Source organism: Macaca nemestrina, chromosome 14 (assembly GCF_043159975.1).
Source record: "Macaca nemestrina isolate mMacNem1 chromosome 14, mMacNem.hap1, whole genome shotgun sequence".
Classification (NCBI taxonomy): Eukaryota; Metazoa; Chordata; class Mammalia; order Primates; family Cercopithecidae; genus Macaca; species Macaca nemestrina.
Window position 1 is genome coordinate 31400261 of NC_092138.1, and position 16944 is coordinate 31417204.

Consider the following 16944-nt stretch of genomic DNA (forward strand, 5'->3'; position numbering starts at 1 on the left):
CCATTCCATAAGTCATCCATGAGGATGATGGCATCTCCGAGCAGTCTTGTCTACTACATCAAAATGCTCCAGCACCTCTTATCATATATCCCCTAACTTAATTTGATCAAATTTGGAAGAAAGTTATGGAACAACAATAGGCCTTCACCTTTTTCTAAGTGAAGAAACAGAGGTGTTCATTATTTCTTCAGTCAGTCGTTCAACCAGAATTCATCAAGGCCCTCTTTCAGGTCAAGTGATGTGATGCAGCTAGCAATACAAGGCTACATGAGGCAAAAACACCTCACGAGGGACTATCACGATCACAGGACAAACTTTTCCTGTAGTTAGACAGTTATCCTCCAGCTGAACCAGAGCAGAGACTAAGCCAGCTTTACCAATTCCTGGTACAGAATGTAACTCCAATTTGTATATCTTACTCCTGCACAGCTCTTTTCATTTGGTTTTGGGACTTGTATTAGTTATCCATTGCTGTATAACAAATTACCCCCAAAATTAAGCAGCTTGAAATATCAGACATTTATCATTTCACAGCTCCTGTGGGTCAGGTACCTGGAGTGGCTTAGCTGATAGTTGAGGCTCAGAGTCCTTATGGCTGGATATGTATCATCTGAAGGATTGACTGGGGCTGGACAACCCACTTCCAAGAGGGCTCATTCACATGACTGCAGGGAGTCTCATTTCCTTTCTGATTTTGGCAGGAGACCTTTGTTCCTTGCCAAGTGGACTTCAGAGGGCTGCTTGAATGTTTTCATGACATGGCAGGTGGCTTCCCCCTGAGTCAGTGGTCCAAGAGAGAAAAAGATAGCATCCATTAAGCCCTTTATGACCTGGCCTTGCAAGTCCAATCACTTCTGCTGTATGTTATTCGTCATCTAGACCAACTCTGGTACAATATGGGAGGAGACTACACGAGGGTGTGAATACTAGGAGGAAGGGCTCATCGGGACCCATCTTGGAGGCTGGCTTAGATTTTTAGCAATTTTTAAATCCCAGGTAGCCTAAAAACTCAGAGAAAAATGTTAAAGAATATTATATTTATTTTAGTGGCATATTTCATAGGAAGCTCACCAAGTAGTTAAAAACTCTCCCTAGCTCCATGAGAGACCATAGAATAAAAACTATAAAGCAAGAGAGGAACTTTGAGACTATTTTCCTAGTCTATGAATTTGATGCGTCTTTTAGGGAACTTGATGAGGTGAAAAACTTTAAAAAAAAAAAAAAAAAGAAGAAGAAGAAATTATACCAACCACTTCTCTAAATAGAACTGGAGACAGACTATCTCTTTAAAAAGATTTTCTTTATTACAGAAAAAAGTTGCTGTTTCATAAGTGTAAGGCGAGCAGATACCCAGAGCCCTGGAAAAAAATGTGTAACAGATCCCTTGTTTCTTGTGTGCCTTCCAAGACTGCCTGTCCCAATCAATATCCCTTGCTATGCAGAGCTCTAGGGAGGGTGACACATATTGCCTAGAGATTCTGGGGCCTTCCTGAAAAAATCTATCAAAATCCTAACCCCTTTCCCGAAAAGTGATGGAAACCTGTCTAGATAGAATAAGTGATTTTGACAAAGACCCAATAGTAAGAAGGGCAATGGGGTTCCAGAAGCACAATGACCATGACGGCATACCCCAGTACCAGGCTGGCAAGAAGCAGTGTGGGGCCTGAGTCTCTGTCTGCCAGGTGGAAGCCCTGAACGTTATCTGTATAGTGTAATGGACAGGGAATACACAGTGCTCCAAGGGCAAGGCTCTTACCTTGGGAAAATGAGTGAGGAGTGAATCAGCAGAGTGTTGAGCACCCAGAGCAATCATTTGAGGGAGTCCAACCCCAGGGAGTACAATTGTCTCCTGGAGAGACAATCCACAGGTTTGTCCAGACAAGTACTGCCGGAAGCCAACCACATGGTGTCTGAGAATTAAGGTAGAAAACAGAGATAGGAGGTGGCGAGAGACTGACTCTTAGCAGAGTTTAAAGCTCAGGATCCAGTCACAACTGAAGCCTAGGATTTACCATCAAGAATGAGTGTCTGAGTTGGTTTTCTTTCTTGTTTTCCTCTTTTTGGAACTCAGGTCCACGGAATTGGATTAATTGTAGTCCTTGGTTCATGACAACTGTTAGTCCAAGGAAAATTCTGTTTTAATTATTTTAACAATATAATGAAAACCCATAATCCTTTATCCCAAGCAGGAATTATAACCTAATAGCCATATTAGGGGTTGAACTGTGTACTCCTAAAATTCATATGTTGAAGTCCTAGCCCCCAGTACCTCAGAATGTGACCTTATTTGGAAATAAAAGCATTACAGATATAATTAGCTAAGAGGAGGTCATTAAGGCTGTAATGCAATATGTTGGGTTTCTCTGTAAAAAGGGGAAATGTGAACAGAGACAAAATTTCATAGAAGCAAAATGATATGAAGAGATGCAGGGACAAGACAGCCATCTACAAGCCAAGGAGAGGGGCCTGGAACAAATCCCTCCCTCACAGCCCTCACAGAAACCAGCCTTGATTTTGAATTTCTAGCTTCCAGAGTTGTGAGACAATACATTTCTGCTGTTTAAGCCACACTCTGTTTGAGGTAATTTTTTTTAATGGCAGACCTGGTAAACTAGTATAATTAGTAACTTACATTTCCCCACAGGTTCCTCTTATCCCATTCTCCTGCTTCCCTTTAAAATTGACATGGCCCAAAATTTGCACTTATTATTTATCATTGTCTTCCTTTATTACTATTCATTTTACACACACACACACACACAGAGACACACAATTTGTTATTTAAGTATATTTGGTTTCTGAATTCTATAAAAAGGGCAAAAGGGCTTTACTGCACATGCTGTGTTCTGGGACTTACTTTTATGATTCAAAATTATTTACAACGATTATGTGTTGTGTGTGGCTATAGTTCATTCATTTTCACTCTGATTAATATTCCATGGGGTGATGACAACACAATTTTCTTATTGGTAGCAAAGAATGGAAAACCTTCACAAAGGCGCCTCTGAAAAGCTGTCTCATGGACTCACGCCATGAAGTCGTACCCCAAAACAATCTATTTCTGATGTCAGTTGTGGCATCTTCATCCTTACGAAGTTGGGTCTGTAGTTCTGTTGTTGGGTTTCTTATTTAAACGTAACAAGACAGAAGAAGCAACAGGAATTCCTGGAACAGGGTTGGCCGAGGGAGGGGGAAGACTTAAGGGAAAATTTCAGCAGACGCTGTGAATAAGATAGCCTAGTATCCCTTCCTTTCTTCCTTAGCTTGTCTCCACAGTAAAGCTAAACTCTGGAATAAAATCCAGTGGTCTCATGACATACCCCACAATAGCACAATCACAGGCAAGGGATGGCTCCCATGCTCTGCCCAGCTCCCATCTGTGGGTTGAAGTTTTATTCTTCTTCAGAAGGAAGGGTGTGTGGCTAAGGAAGTGACTTTGAGACTTTCTCAGTTTAGTGGATGGCCAGCTGAATAAGTGTTTCCGTATTGTTACATAACAGTACATATGGACTTGAAAATATTATTTTTGTTCAGCTCAAATCAATGCAACCCTATATCCTGTGCAATTAACATTTTGGACCTCACTAAATATATCATGGCAGAGTTTTGCTGTGCTCATCTTCCCATGAACTAGGACTGGCCAGGTGACAGAATTCTGATCAATCAGACCTGAACATGAGTCTGCTAGTGATGTTGGGAGAAAGTTTTTGTTCTTCTAAAAAAAACAAAAAAAAAAAGCATTCACAGCTGCTATCACATCCTCCCTCCCTCGGCCCTTTTATAGCAGCCTTAAAAGAGGATTTGCTGCCGGTAGCTATGGTGGCCAACTCACCACCAAAGGCGAACAGATAAGAAAACTGCAGAAGCAGCAGTCCTGACATAATTGAGCCACTGAACTGAAGCCAGCAGCTGCCTACCCCCAGAATTCACATTATGCAAGAAAAATAAACATTTATATATTTAAGTCACTGTTAGTCAGAGTTTCTGTTACTTGCAGCCAAAAACATTACTGAGTAACACAGAGATGGACTAGATTTTCTGCTGAAGTGGGTGTAAAAGGGTTTGAGAATTGCATGTTGGAACTCTACTTGTGGAGGAGAAACTATTTGAATATTCAAACCACTAAATATAAAGTTAAACATCCCAAGCACTTATAGATGGGTAAACTGAGGCTCAAGGAAGGAAAGTGATTTGCCCTGTGGTTTCCTAAGTATGGCAGGGACAAACCTCATGGAAAAGACTAATATGTGTACATATTTTAAAAATGACAACTGAGGCTGAGGATGGCAAATATAGAAATCTCCCAGTTCCCAGCTCTATAACTTCAATTGTCTTATTTCCAACTTAACTTTGAATTCACTAGACTTAGTTTTATCTCAATTTGCCTCCCACTTAACCAAAAGCATCTCCCACAACCAAAAGTTCTGTCTCACTTTCATTATCCTTTCCTGTCACAAAGCAACACCAACATCGCTGGACCGGAACCCTGTAAAACAGCTGTTTCAATTAAGTTAAATCACAAGTGTTTGGAGGAAATTCTAAGTGTTGGTGATGGTTAGATGCTGTGTGTGAGGACTGACTCGCTGTGCTTTCTTTTTTTTTTTTTTTTTTCCTTTTACAAACATCCTTCTCCTCACAAACAAGTTCACACTATTCTGGAGAGTATATTCTTGGAAGATAAGCAGCTAAGAAAGAAGATCGAGAAAAGACACTTAGTAACAAATGATCTAATCACTACGGGAACAAATATGGAGTGCTTGGCTTTGTCCGTGGGAGGAAGAAACTGTCATCCCTCTCTCCCTGCATAGACCATGGCTATGTATTTCCCTAATTAAGTTCCTATTGAATGGCCTGCACAAAGCTGCATTCTGTTGTCTCTTAACTCAGTCCCCAAAGTGCTGAAGAAAACCTTATTCTACTTAATTACCACGGCAAAAGTGACGGAGATCCTTAGTAGCACTGATAATACAGACATTAAGGTTTGGATTACTGCTTTGGAACATTGTTAATGAAATAATGGTTTGCTAGACTGCAGTCATTCACCAAATCACAAGGAGCAAACTTCTACATGTGGACACTGTTGTCGGTATCTGCATTGGAGGAGGAGTTGGCAATGATAAGTTATACCTCAAAATTGTGGAAGTAATGAAATTGTATGAGATAGAGTACAAAGTCCATACTAAATGAGTGGGAGCCAAAGGCACCTCATAGAGAGAATGGTTCCAAGCCAGTAAGACTAAACAGTTGGGAGAATAAGGATAATGACAAATCCTTAGAAATGGTGTCAATTGGGAGGAAAGATGATCTGGAATGGGGGCATAAAACAAGGAGTTACAATGACAAGTATTGAATTGCACAAGCAGATTTGACCAGGGGAGAGAAGTCTTGTCTAGTGGACCTTCAATATTACTATTTTACTGGCATATTCCTGTATGGAGATGAAGACATCAAACTAATATAGTATGATGTCATTTAATGTTAAGACCATCTACCCTCCCTTTTTCTGATTTGATGCTCAAGAGCCAAATTATTGATAATATGGTTGACAATAGAAATCTTCAAACAGAAAGAAGACATGCCAACATAAATATTTCAATCCACAAGACAGGGATAGTTCCAAATACCAGTTAATTAAACAGGATTATAATTTTCTGGTTTTATACACCAGTATCTGCCAGATTGGTTAGGATGAATCTGCCTCTGAAAATACACCTACTTTCACTGGCTGAAAACCCAGTTTTATAGACCTGTGAGACTAACAACTGATCCTGCACTGTGGCAAACTTAACATGATACGTCACCGTGTGAAGCATCCTCATGTGGCTATGTCCAATCCTCACCAGTTGTCTTCCTGGTGCAGTTCTATCTTTAGTAAATATGGAATATGTGGAACCAAGTTAATAGAGCTGGATCCTAGAGCCCTTACATTTCCTTGCTCAAGTCTTTCAAGAGGCTATCATTTATGCCTTAATTAAAGCCATGCTGTCATGTCAGAAGGATACATTAGCAAATGGTATGATTAGGCTAGAGCTTGAATGGGCATCTAATTCATCCTCTTGCCTTCAATTAAATAATCAACCTGTTTTCTTCCAATCTCCACAGAAAGGAAAGATGTCCATCAAGAACCCCCTGAAGGCAGATGACGTTTTTTATTTCAATTTGAAGGGGCAAAATTAAAAGACATCTGAACATACAAAAGATAAAAGCTTGAGATTCTTTTGCTGAAGCCACCTGTCCCACCATACATTGTGAAAAATAAAGGATGGGTAAACATTTTAACTTGAGTTATTCATTGCTGTATTCACTGAGGGATGGGAAACAGCAATGAAAAAAGCAAGGTGGTACATAGATAGGACTGCAGTCAGGGAGTTATAATGCTGAGCTGAGTTCTAGCGCAGCGACTACAGTGGGGCAGAACCTCTGGCCATCTCTTCGCCTTAGTCCTCTCCTTTGCCAAAGGGGAGTGCTCAACTCTATGAGATCTAAAGTCCCTTCTAGTGCATTCTATAATGCCAGAAGAAAAGGGAGGAAACTGCTGCCTAGCAAGAGCACTTGGTTTTGGCACTTTCTGCAATGTAATTCCTCAAACCCCCAAGAAGTTTGCAGATGAGTCCTGAGGTGGCTGAACATCTAATTGGACCAGGCTTCCCTAATAAAAACCCCCAACCATTCATTCCTGCCAAAGTAATGTTTTCACTCCCATTGCAAAATGTGTGGGTAAGGAAGGTGATGACTAATCTGCATCATTTGGGAACTACAGATCTTGACACCTGATCTTGCTTTAAGCTGAGGGAGTCCCATCTCTAGCTGAAGATGTCTGCAGGGTCGTCATCCTCAAATATCATTATTTATGCTGGTTATCCACTGAAGACACAGAGACTTCAACTGACTACATGATTACTAAACAGCAAGAATCTATTGATGCTGATGGCAGCTGGATAAGGACTTGAAACAACGGCAGAGGGTCTGTGAAAGGGAAAGAAGATTGAGGTGTGTGGTTAATGTAGGAGGTAAGGGTGTACCAAGGGGCCTCAGGAGGAATCTGCAGCAGCAAGACTTCATTGAGAGGACCTACGGAGTTAAGCACCTATTCCCTAAGTTGCCCCTGCAGGGTTCACCTGCAAAGCTAACAGCAGCATTTTCTATAGCAATCTTGTTTTAGGAAAAACACCAACCCCAAACATTAGATATGACATCTAAGCAAGCTTTTTTGGCAAAGAAATTCCTACAGTTTACTAACTTTTCTTGCTTTATGTGGGTAAATAAAAAAATTAAGCCAACTCTAGGAATCAGCTAATCTTTGAGCATAGACATATATTGGAATTCATTTTCTTCCTAGCATATAGAAAAGACCAGAAGGTATTGAGAAGGAGACCTTGCATGAGATACCTATGACCCAGAAGTACAATAAACTTGAGATAAACACTGCCCTGAATTTGCAGAGCAACGTCACATGCAGACATACAAACATATGTACATATACGTGTGTATATTAAAAGGATAACATGTGATTAAAGAAAAAGTGATTTTCCCAGCATGGAAAAAAAAAAAAATTCTCAGTGTGAAAAGCAAACGAGACTATAGCAAGAGTCCCTTGCAGAAATACAATTGTTATTCTTTTTTCTTTTCTTTTCTTTTCTTTTTTTTGAGATGGAGTCTCACTCTGTGGCCCAGGCTGGAGTGTAGTGGTGCGATCTCAGCTCACTGCAACCTCCGCCCTGAGAGTTCAAGCCATTCTCCTGCCTCAGCCTCCTGAGTAGCTGGGATCACAGGCACCTGCCACTGTGCTCGACTAATTTTTTTTTTTTTTTGTATTTTTAGTAGAGGCGAGGTTTTGCCATATCTTGGCCAGGCTGGTGTTGAACTCCTGACCTCGTGATCCACCCGCCTCGGCCTCCCAAAGTGCTGGGATCACAGGCATGAGCCACTGCGCCTGGCCAAAACTGGTATTCTTAAAGGGATCAGATAATAGGTATAATCACCTACCATATTTTAATTCAAAAATAACTAAGGTGTTCGAAGTTTTGGAGCTTTCTGGGATAATGCAAGTAGAATTCAATGGGCCATCTGTCAGTGAATGCCTTCTGGCCCAAGCTGACTGCACCTAAGTTGATGGAAATCCTTTTATAGATTTTGCTGTTCCTCCACGTTATATCATACAAGGACCTATGATGGCAAAGGCCTAACACTAGAAAGTATAACGGTGACCTACAGATTGAAGGGGGGTGGCTTTCACTTTGGAAGTGATGTGTATTACTCACCAACATAAAGCAAATGTGGCAGATGGAAGAAAAGGGAATAGGTTCCTTGCCTGCAGGATTCAATGAATGGACAAAGCTGCTCTGCCAATGAGCTGAATGACTCCAGATAGCTTGGCAAGCCTCTACCAGAATAATCTATAAAAGGCATTAAAAAATAGAGTGTGAATTTTAATTTTGGGACACACTTCATGTCTAACGAACCTGAAAAAATGAGAAGTGATTGGGTTGTGGACATCAACCCTTTTTAGTATTTTATACGTGCATTATTTTTTAACAAAATACACAATTAAACCTCATGAGTGCTTTCTATCCCAGGCATTTTAGGAGGAAAAACGTTTCTCTCCATTACCCTGAACTTCAAGAAACTCAACATACTTTGTTTTGTTTTACTATGACCATGTCAATATATGAACTTTTTAAAGTATGTATTTGGGCTTTGCCTATCTCCAATTACATGGTATGAATCACTATCATGCTTACTTGAATTTTTTCTAATTTAACAAATTGACAACCATGGAGCCTAGCCTAGTATTCTCAGCAGTCTTTCATAAATATCTGCTGCATTAACCATATAATCTTCTTGCCTGCTTATGATTAAAACACAGTATTTTGAATGGCTGTCTTTAGGTCTGATCTTCAGGGGAAAAATTGCGGGAATGTAAAGGAACTTTCAAAAGTCTCTTTCTAGAGGAATGCATTCCATTCTTCAAAGATACTCAGTATTTTACAGCTGGAGTCACCTCAAATTATCCATTCCAACTTCTTCATTTTACAGATGAAAATGAAGCTAGGATATGACATTTGTAAATAGGAACGTTATCAGGCCACCCTTATTTTCTAATACAGGGTTTTCCTTTTAAATATTCTTTTATCAAAGTAATACTTGAACATTAAAATAGTATAGAACATTAAAATAGTATAAAATAGTTCCGCCATTCCACCCCTGCACAACCCTAATTCTGCTACCTAGAAGACCATTCTCTTAAATACTTAACCCTAAATGATATGCTAATAACTGTTGGCCTTGATTTCTTGATTTCAGAAATCATTCACTGACTTCTCACTAAGCGAGGTAAGGATTTGGTTTCATTTCAACTACCCTCTTTCTACTTCAGAATTTTATAGGATTTTACTCTTATTACTTCTTATAGTGCTTTGTACTATTAAATAATACTACTAGAACATCTTATGTTTTATTTTATCAATATGCTACAGTTTTGCTTGCTTCTCTACTTTTAAAATGAGACTGTTCCTGCCCAATTCTTCTCCGTCTTTCCAAACTCCAATTCCTGTCCCTGAATCTTCCCATTTATGTTGTTTTAAAACCATAATTATATATTCTTTTACATTTATATATTCTTTTACATTTTTAATAAACTTATTTTTAGAGATAAAATAAACAAGCACTGCTGTGTATTAATCATTCACATAAAACCAACTATATTCTAGGATTACATTTGCTGTCTATGCACAACTAAAGAGATAACTACTACCATACAAAGATGAATGATCCTAGAATCTAGGATGAATCGAATATCTTATGCTGTATCAGGGCCTCAAAATCACGCCACATTTTAGTTTGCTTCATACTTTGACCATTACCTTTCGATATAGATTTTTGTTTTTCCTGGAGTTAGTAATAATATTTTCTTTTTCAGAAAAGAGTTGCATGATTTCTTTACTATATTTCATAGCCTTCCTTTTCTAATGCTTAGAAATCATTGCGTTCTTCTTGAAGATATTATTGGAGCTCATTTACTTCCCATATAAAGTAGCTGAGTTGCTTTCAAGGACAATTGAAATGTCTGTCAGCCTGTGATTTCATTTCATTTGACTACATATCATTCAGTACCCAGTCAAGAAAACAGAACCACTCTAGATAATTAAAGCATCAAGGGATTCCATCCAGGTAATTTATCACAAAAGTATTAGAAGGATATGAGGAGCAAAAGGTGGTCAGTGGTATTACCTAGGGGCAATAACTGCAAAAGCCACCACCACCCTTGCAGGAACTTGTGAGCCCATGCTTCCCTTTTCCACCAAGAAGCTCATAAGCCTCTAATCCCCATGATGCTGTGGGAACACATATTTCCATGGATGCTGTTGGAAGTCCTGCCAATGTGGCTGATACAGTTGCGCTAATGCCTCTGAAGCCACTGCCAAAGTCAGAAGGTATTTTACCTCCTCTCTACCTTCTAATTTCATTCAAAATCCTCCCACTGCATGAAACAAACCAGAATCCAGCTGGCAATGGAGTCTCAGAAAGGTAGTTTTCAGGCTTCTGGCCCCAGCAGTAAAAGGGAAGTACAGAAGATCAGTGTGTGGCTGAGCACCAGCAGAAAATGTCTGGAACAGACTCTTTAATTAGTTCCATCATTTTTATGGCTTACATCTTCTTTTTGTTTGTTTGTTTACTTTAAGAACTTTTAATTCCTCAACTAATTTCTTGAAAAGTATGCCTGGAAGGTAAACATTCTGTCTTTGCATGTTGAAAAATCTATTTTGTCCTCACATTTGGTTAATAGTACAGAATTGTAGATTCAAGTACAGAATTCTAGGTTCGAAATCATTTTCACACAAAATCAGAAGGCAATGGTTGCTGTCTTCTATAAACTTGTATGCCTATCAACAAGTCTGTTACCACTCTGGTTCTCATTCCAGGGTTGTTAACTGTTTTTCTCTTGAAACAAACAAACAGAGAAACAAACAAAAAATCCCTCAAAACCAATTCTTCCTTAAACCATATCTTAAGTGTACTCACTTCTCTCACCCTAGGGACATCCACCATCACTCTGGAATAGATCCACTAAATCTCTCAGTTGGTTTATTGTAATAGCTTTCTAACTGCCTTCTGTCTCCACTCTTTGGCCTCTCAAGAATACATTTCCACAGAGCAGCCAAAGTTATCTTCTGAAAATGTTTATCAGCTATGCCATCCTCATAAATTAGAATGATTCAATGGCTTCCTATATCAGTTAGCTTTCGCTGCACAACAAATCACTCCAATCAATCAGTGGCCTAAAACAACAAATATTTCTTACAATTGTATGGACCAATGGGAAGTGTTTCTTGGCTAGTTGAGTTGTAATTGGACCTGGATGGTCTAAGACAGTCTTACCCATGTGTCTGGCAGTTGGTAGACCAGTTGATCTGAAAGGGTGGGAGTGGTGGTAGTGTCTAAGTTGAAGTAGCTCATCATTTTTTTGTGTGGCTAACTTACCTTCTTCACATGGCAGTGTCAGGGTTCCCAAGACATCTAAAAAGAGAAAGCCTTAGTGTACAAGTACTCTTCAAGTTTTTGCTAGCATTACACTTACTAATGTCCCATTGGCTAACGCAAATCATGTGGACAAAGTTTCATCAGTTAAAGAAATATACAACTGTAGTTTATGCAGATTTAAGAAACGAAGTGGAAGTCAATGCAATAAAACGTTATTCCCTCAGTAGATGGATAGCTCTTTTACTAGAGATTTTTCCAGACAATTCTAGCCTTCATTTACTTCAATAACCCATCATTGTATGTCTACTGTGTGCTAAGTGCTAAATAAATAAATATAACTAAGACATAATCTCTGAATTTAGGAGGCCCCTGGGGTGAGGCAGTCATACACAAGTAATCTGTGATTAAGATAATTGAAGGAATCTACCTGAATTGAGAAAGACACAAATGTGCAAAATGAAAGAGCTCACCACATCATATTTTAGTAGAACCACCAACCCACACTTAGACAAACTCTGGCAAAATTTCTGAATGGTAAATATAAGGAACAAAAACTTTTTAAGCATAAGAAAAATTAAAGACAGGAATCATCAAAGGAGAAGGATGACAAGCTGACCTCACATTTCTCTGAAACATTATATCCAAGAATTCATGGGTAGTATCATAGCAATAGTTTTTAAAAGGTAATGTCCTAAAAATTTTCCCCAAAATTGTCTCTTTCTTTAAAGAAAAAAGTGTCCTGTTTACAGGAGACTTCCTTTTAAAAAGAAAAATTATGTAAGTAAAAAATCTAGTTAATAGAGAAATGGATTCATACTAGGAATTCTAAAATAGGGAATTCAAGTTATGAAAAGGCCTGAAGGCCACACTTTCCTGTTTGGGCTATAGATTCACGAATCCCTGGACTTTAATTTGACATTTGACCAGTTGGACATAATAGACATCTACAGAATACCCCACTCATCAACCAAAGAATGTACATTCTTCTTTGCATATGGAACATACTCCAAGAATGACCACATGCTTGGTCATTAAACTAGCTTCAATAAATTCAAAACAAATTTAAATCATACCAACTATTTTCTCAGACCACAGAGAAATAAAAATAGAAATCAAAATTGAGAAGTTCTCTCAAAACCATACAATTAAATAAAAATTAAACAACTTGCTCCTGGATGACTTCCGGGTAAATAATGAAATTAAGACAGAAGTCAAAAGATATTTGAAATAAATGAAAGGAGACACAAAATACCAAAATCTACAGGATACAGCAAAAGCAGTGTTAAGAGGAAAGTTTATAGCACTAAACACCTCTCTCAAAAAGTTAGAAAGATCTTAAATTAACGATCTAACATCACACCTAGAGGAACTAGAAAAACAAGAACCAACTAACCCCAAAGCTATCACAAGAAAATAAATCAGTACAATCAGAGCAGAATTGAACAAAATTGAGGCCTAAAAATCTATACAAAGAATCAATGAAAACAAAAGTTGATTTTTTGAAAGGATAAACAAGATCAATAGAGCACTAGGTAGACTGATAAATAACAAAAAGGAGAAGATCCAAATAAGCACAATCAGAAATGACAAAGGTGACATTACAGAAATCCCACAGAACTACAAAAGATCCTCAGAGACTATTATAAATACCTCTGTGCACACAAACCAGAAAATCTAGAGGATATGAATAAACTCCTAGAAACACTCACTCTCCCAAGATTGAATCAGGAAGAATTGAAAACTCTAAACAGACCAATATCAAGTTCTGAAATTGCATCAGTAATTAAAAAACCTACCAACCAAGAAAAGCCATGGGTCAGATGGATTCATAGTTGAATTCTCCCAGATATAAAGAAGACCTGGTAGCAACTCTACTGAAACTATTCCAAAATATTGAGAAGGAGGAACTCCTCCCTAACTCATTCTATGAAGCCAGCATCACCCTGATATCAAAACCTGGCAGAGGCACAGTGAACAAAGAAAATCACAGACACAAAAATCTTCAACCAAATACTAGCAAACCAAATCCAACAGCAGATCAAAAAGTTAATTCACCACAGTCAAGTAGGCTTCACTCTTGTGAGGCAAGGTTGGTTCAACATATGCAAATCAATAAATATGATTCACCACATAAATAGAATTAAAAACAAGAACCATATAATCATTTCAACAGATGCAGAGAAAGCTTTCAATAAAATCCAACATCTCATTATGATAAATAAAGCCTCAAGAAACTGGGCATCAAGGGAACATACCTCAAAATAACAAGAGCCCATCAATGACAAATCCACAACCAACATTATATTGAACAGGCAAAAGCTGGAAGCATTCTGCCCAAGAATAGGAACAAGACAAGGATTCTCACTCTCACCACTCCTATTCGACAGAGTACTGAAAGTGCTAGCCAGAGCAATCAGGCAAGAGAAGGAAATAAAAGGCAGCCAATAGGAAAAGAAGAAAGCAAACTATCTCTTTTCACTGATGATATAATTCTATAATTAGAAAACCCTAAAGACTCTGCCAAAGGCTCCTGGAACTGATAAACAACTTCAGTAAAGTTTCTGGGTACAAATAATGTATAAAAATTAGTAGTATTTCTACATACCAATCACATTCAAGGTGAGAGCCAAATCAAGAACACAATCCCATTTACAATAGCTGAAGGAAAAAAAAACACCTACAAATACATCTAACCAAGGAGGTGAGAGATCTCTATAAGAATTACAAAACACTGCTGACACAAACAAATGGAGAAACATTCTATGCTTATGGATTGGAACAATCAATACCATTAAAATGGCCATACTACCTAAAGCAATCTACAGACTCAACACTTATCCTATTAGGCAAATAACCAAAGTCATTTTTCACCAAACTAGAAAAATTATTCTAAAATAGATATGGAACCAAAATAGAGCCCAAATAGCCAAACAAATCCTGAGCAAAAAGAACAATTGATAAGTGGGACCTAACTAAACTAAAGAGATTCTACACAGCCAAAGACACTATCAACAGTGTAAACAGACAATCTACAGAGTGGGAGAAAGTATTCACAAACTATGCATATGACAAAGAGCTAATATCCAGAATCTATAAGGAGCTCACACAAATGAGCAAGCAAAAAACAACCCATTAAAAAAACAGGCAAAAGACATGAACAGATACTTCTCAAAAGAAGACATATAAGCAGCCAACAAACATGAAAAATGCTCAACATCACTGATCATTGGACAAATACAAATTAAAAGTACAATGAGGTACCATCTCACACCAGTCAGAATGGCTATTATTAAAGAGTTAAAATACAACAGATGCTGTCAAGGTTGCAGAGAAAAGAGAATGCTTATACACTGTTGGTGGGGATATAAATTAGTTCAGCTACTATGGAATGCAGTTTAGAACTTAAAACAGACCTGACATTCAGCCCAGTGATCCCATTACCAAGTATATATCCAAAAGAAAATGAATCATTCTACCAAAAAGACACACACATTCATATGTTTATCTCTGCACTACTCACAATAGCAAAGACATGGAATCAATCTATGTGCCCATCAATGGTGGTATATATACCCCATGGAATATTACACAGCCGTAAAAAATGAAAGAAAATCATGCCATTTGCAACAAAATGGATGCAGCAGAGGTCATTTTCCTAAATGAATTAATTCAGGAACTGAAAACCAAGTACTGCGTATTCTCACCTGTAAGCAGAAGCTAAACAATGGATACACATGGACACAAAGATGGTTACAATAGACTACTACAGGAGGGAGTGAGAGAGAGGGCAAGAGTTGAAAAACTAGCTATTGGGTGCTATGCTTAGTACCTGCATGACAGAATCAATCATACCCTAAACCTCTGCATCACACAGTTTACTCAGGTAATGAAGCTACACATGTACCCCTGAATCTAAAATAAAAGTTGAAATTTTTTTTTTAGAAATTAAATTAATTAAATTAACTCAAGAATCCAGTTGGATTGTATTTGTATATATCAAGTGGATACTATAGCCCAGAGAAAGGTTTGACCCCGTATTTAGCTATTGTTCTCGTTCAGCTACTCTTTATTTCTTTTTCTGCTCTTTTCTCAATTAAAAGAAATATTTTCATAAGCCATTGATATGGTTTGGCTCTGTGTCCCCACCCAAATCTCATCTTGAATTGTACCCCCATAATTTCCATGTGTTGTGGTAGAGACCCCGTGGGAGATAATTGAGTCATGGAGAAGGGGTTTCTCCCATACTGTTCTCATGGTAGTGAGTAAGTCTCACAAGATCTAATGGTTTGATAAGGGGAAACCTGTTTCACTTGGCTCCCATTCTCTCTCTTGCCACTGCCATGTAAGTAGTGCCTTTCACCTTTTGCCATGATTGTGATGCCTCCCTAGCCATGTGGAACTTTAAGTCCATTAAACCTCTTTTTCTGCCCACTATTGGGTATGTCTTTATCAGCAACATGAAAACATACTAATGCAGTAAATTGGTACCAGGAGTGCAGTGCCACTAAAAAGATACCCAAAAATGTGAAAGTGACTTTGAAACTGGGTAACAGGCAGAGGTTGGAACAGTTTGGAGGGTTCAGAATATGGCAGAAAAATGTGGGAAAGTTTGGAGCTTCCCAGAGACTTGTTGAATGGCTTTGCCCAAAATGCTGATAGTGATATGGACAATGAAATCCAGGCTGAGGTGGTCTCAGATGGAATTGAGGAATTTGTTGGGAACTGGACCAAAGATGATTCTTGTTATGTTTTAGCAAAGACACTGGTGGCATTTTGCCTCTGCCCTAGAGATTTTTGGAACTTTAAACTTGAAAGAGATGATTTAGGGTATCTGATGGAAGAAATTTCTAATCAACAAAGCATTCAAGAGGTGACTTGGGTGCTGTTAAAGGCTTTCAGTTTTAAAATGGAAACAGAACATAAAGTTTGGAAAATTTTCAGGCTGACAATGAAATAGAAAATTCCATTTTCTGAGGAGAAATTAAGGCTGGCTGAAGAAATTTGCATCAGTAACGAGTAGCTGAATATTAATCACCCAGACAATGGGGAAAATGTCTCCAGGGCATGTCAGAGACCTTTGCTGAAGCCCCTCCCATCACAGGCCTGGAGGTTTAGGAGGAAAAAATGGTTTAATGGGCCTGGCCCAGGGTCCCTCTGCTGTGTGCAGTTTAGGGATTTGATGCCCTGCATCCCAGTCACTCCAGCTGCAACTAAAAGGGGCCAAGGGACAGCTGGGGTTGTTGCTTCAGAGGGTGGAAAGCCTCAAGCCTTGGTAGCTTCCACATGGTGTTGAGCCTGTGGGTACACAGAAGTCAAGAATCGAGGTTAGGCAACCTCTGCCTAGATTTCAGAGGATGTATGGAAATGCCTGGATGCACAGGCAGAAGTTTGCTGCAGGGGTGGGGACATAATGGAGAACCTCTGCTAGGGCACTGTGAAAGGGAAATGTGGAGTTGGGTCCCC